Here is a 4,554-nt window from a genome sequence, read left to right as displayed (position 1 = left end):
TGTGTATATAGGTAAAATATTACGTTTTAGAGGTATAAAATACATTAAACACTCTTTGTCGGGAATTATTTTTTACTTCTTTTAAATTTGAATACCCTTGTGAAAATTCCTAGCTTCGCCACTAGTATCTAGTGAAATCAATCGAGATGTGTGCAACCTGAACCGGACACCATAATTATTTATTAAAAAATAGTATGTGGAAAAATTCCAAAAATTGTTAGGGTGCATGAAAGCCACATACCCGAAGTGGTTAGACAATCACTTCTTAGGAGCGTAATGCAGGGGCAAGAGAATTGAAGTTTGTCACAAAGACTAAGAAGACTAACAGCAGTGACATGCGTGTACTTTTCCATTTCATTAATTCATTGACTTGGAAATTGGAAGAATAAACAAATGTCAGTACGAGCATTTCAATTATGCCCTAAGAGAAAGGAGGAAGGAAAAAGAATTTTAAAAAAAAAGGAACACATATTCTTGCCTCTCTAACCAATTAATTTGTGACAGTGCTTCTCTATCCCTCATACATGTTATATAGTAAGATCTATTTTTTTCATCTTATTAACCTATACTTGTTCTTATTTCATAAAGACAGTGTTCAAATCAAGTTGTGCGTATCATTTTATTGAATCACATATATATAAGCTATCACATACTATGTCTAGCAAGACTTAAACAAATAAACAAAAATATCTTAATGTACATTTTTGCCTGTAATAAACTTTGACGTATAATCTCCTATGTTATTAACTTATAGTTGTTATAAATATTTTGTCATGATTCGGAATCCCAACCTCAGGGTCATGATGACGCCTAACATCTACTTGAAAGGCAAACTGACGTGAAACAAATTTTTCTAATTTTAACAATTGAAAACGAAATATCAACAATGATAACGATATAAGTCTGAAGTATAGTAAAATAATACCGAACAACGAAATCTATACATAACCCAGAACTTGGAGTCACGAGTACATGAACCTCTAGAGTGCTACAAATAATGTCTGAACAAAATACACTGTTTCAAAACTCAATAAAACAGTAAAGATAGAAGGGAAGAGAACTTCAAGGCTGCGGACATCGTGCAACTATACCTCAAGTCTCCGATAACGACTGAGTTCGAGCAAAAGCTACTGAGCGCCGCTAGGACCAATTCCGGTATCTGCACAAGAAGTGCAGAGTGTAGTATGAGTACAACCGACCCCCATGTACTCTGTAAATGCTGAACCTATCCTCGATCAAGTAGTGGCGAGGATAAAGCGGTCCACTTACAATAATATGTATGCAGTGATAATAATAATAACGGAAAAGAAACATGAATTGGAAGTAAAGCAATTAACTCATGAAAATGAACTTAAACCTCGTTATGAGAAAGCCCAGAATAACACGTCTCATAATCTCATATAAAAATGTCGAGGCCAACTCAACAATAACAACAAGTACAATATATACAAACCGTTGCGGCGCGCAACTCAATCCCATCATATCATCATTTATCAATGTCAAGTACCATATATACAACTCGTAACGACGTGCAACCCGATCCCACCATATCATCATTTATTTATGTCAAAATCCGCCCTTATTCCACCATTTCAATTCATTACCTTTCAATTTTCGTTCCAACGTGCAACCCGCTCCCCAAACAATTTTAATTAACATAAACAATCTAATAGCCCAATTTACAAGAATTTTTACATCAAGAGAGTAAAGGTACAAGGCAATAAAGGACCAAATAATAATCAAAGAATCTCTAATAATTCAAAGTTTCAACTTTACAAGTTTGTCTGTGTCTAACAAACTAAACAAACTCACGCAAATGAAACCACATCATAGAATGCAACAGATATTACAAAATAATAGGATGAGTAAAACATGTGACAATCAAGATGTGCAAGTAAAACAATTAAAGGCAAGTAGCAAATAAGTATGGAGTCATGGGATGAGCAATCTAGTACGAGAATAATTAAATGATAAATAATAATTATAGCATAGAAGTCAAATAAAGCATGTAAAAATTAAGGTATGGTACAAGATAATTTATGAAATAACGAAAAACACAGAAAACAAATATCTTGACAACGTATATACACTCGTCTTCCCGCATATACACCATTTTCTCACATAATCTACATAACACATAGTTCAAAAATTCCTAATCCTTCAAGTCAAGGTTAGATCCAATACTTAACTCACTCTACAATCAAATTAAAAGCTCAACTGGGGCCTTTTCTCTAGAATTAGTCTCCAAACCAATCAAATCTAACCAAATATAGTTCAAACAATTCAAAATAAGCTTTAGAAATTACCCACAAGTGAAAAGGATTCAATCTTTAATATTTTTTAAAAAGTCAACAAAAGTCAACCCCGGGCTCGCTTGGTCAAAACCCAAGATTCGAACCAAAATCCAATTACCATTCACCCCTGAGTCCGGTTAAGTGATTAGTTTCGAAATCCGACCTCAATTTGAGGTCTAAATCTCAATTTCTCAAAATTCTCAATTTCTACCATGAAAAAGTATAGATTAAAGGTTAAAATTAATGGGTGTTTGTGAAAATGGAAGAAAACAAGTTAAAATCTATAAACATATGAAGTTGGGATGAAAAATCTCTTCAAATCGCCTCTAGGCCGAGCTCAAATTTAAAAATGATGAAAATGGGTTGAATCCCGACTTTGGGATATTTAAATCACTAGGCATTAGGCCTTCTTCGTGTTCGCGAAGAGCAGCGGCCCAAATGGCCTTCGCGTTCAAAAGAAACGTTATGTGTTCGCGATGGCATGTCCTCATGCCCTTCGCGTCCGCGAGCCTGGGCTCGCGTTCGCGTAGAGCATCTAACCAACTCCCCTTAGAATCCCTTAACCATACGTGTTCGCGAGAGGCTAGTCACGTTCGCGAAGGGTAAACCCTCCAGTGCTTCACGTTCGCGACCAAGCCATCGCGTTTGCGATGAAGTAGTTCCGCCCCTGTCCCAGTTTCCTTTCGCGATCGAGGGAGTACCTTCGCGATCGCGAAGCATAAAATCTCAGACACCAGATATCAGCAAAACCAGCAGATCCTCTAAGTCCAAAATCGATCTGTAGCCAATTCGAAACTCACCAGAACCCCTCGGGCTCCAAACCAAACATGCACACAAGTGTAATAACATCATACTAACTAACTCGCGCGATCAAAATATCAAAATAACACCTAGAACTACGAATCAGACATCAAAATGCATGGAATTTTCAATGAAACTTGAGAATTTTCAAATTCACAACTGAACATCCAAATCACATCAAATCAACTCCGTTTTGCACCAAATTTTGCAGACAAGTCTTAAATGGTAAAATGAACCTATACCAAGTTCCGAAATCGAAATCCGAACCCAGTAGCTATAAAGTCAACCTACTGCGAAACTTCGAAATTACTTAAACCTTCAAATTACTAGTTTTTAACAAATCATGTCAAAACAAGTTAGGGACTTCTTAATTCAATTTCGGGCATACGTCCAAGTCTCAAATCCCGATACGGACCCACTGGGACCGTCAAAATACTGATCCGGGTCCGTTTACAAAAAATGTTGATCGTAGTTAACTCAAATTATTTTAAGGCTAAAATTCATATTTTCTTCAATTTTTCACATAAAAAATTTTCTGAAATAATACACAGATTACGCACGCAAATTGAGGAACGCTAAACGAAGCTAATCGAGGTCTTGGAATACGAAAATAAAGACTAAAACTAAAAATAACCTATCGGGTCATGATATATTTAAACGTTATTGATTATTAAATAATCTGATTGCGAAACTACATTTCATACTACTAAGTGTGGACAAAACTTAACCTTTTTTTCTAAAAATGTGCATTATTCTTATGAATGGATTATAACTTTTACTTACTTTGAGTTTTCAATGTTTACTAAATTTAACGCTACTATTAATAGCTAAAACTTAATAATCTTTCTTATTTTTCTATCTTTGGAAAAAAGAACATGTAGATTATAAGTACATCTGCCTAATGGTAAAGAAAAGTGTTACTTTTAGGTCTTTGTTATGATAGAGCTTAAACTAGCAAATATGATACTTCCCCGGTCCACTTTAAGTGATTTTTTAATATTTTTTGTTGTTCATAATATTTATTTTTTTCAAATATTAAGAAAGAATTGACTTCTTTCTTTCAAAGTTGCCCTTGGAGTAAAGAGCCTAGGAATATTTGTGGTATTTCCAATGAACAAATTAAGGTTAATATGGTCAATTATATTATTAATTAATGTTAAAAAGTGAATTTCTTACTATGTGTGAAATTAAAACAGCCAAAAAAATCACTTAAAGTGAATCGGAAAGGTACTATATTCTGACCATGAAGGTGTATTTATTTTTTATGTTGTACGGGCCATAAACCACATACCAAACATATTACTATACAATCAAACATTTCCGTAATATCTCGTTTGTTTCGATATTTTTTTGACTGCTATAATAAAAAAGTATTATAAAAAATATATATTATATCATAACACGAAAAATTAGTTCCAAAAAACAATTTAGGCTTTGTTATATAGGATAACAACATTCA

This window comes from Nicotiana tomentosiformis, chromosome 8 (assembly GCF_000390325.3).
Source record: "Nicotiana tomentosiformis chromosome 8, ASM39032v3, whole genome shotgun sequence".
NCBI lineage: Eukaryota > Viridiplantae > Streptophyta > Magnoliopsida > Solanales > Solanaceae > Nicotiana > Nicotiana tomentosiformis.
This window is presented reverse-complemented; position numbering follows the sequence as displayed.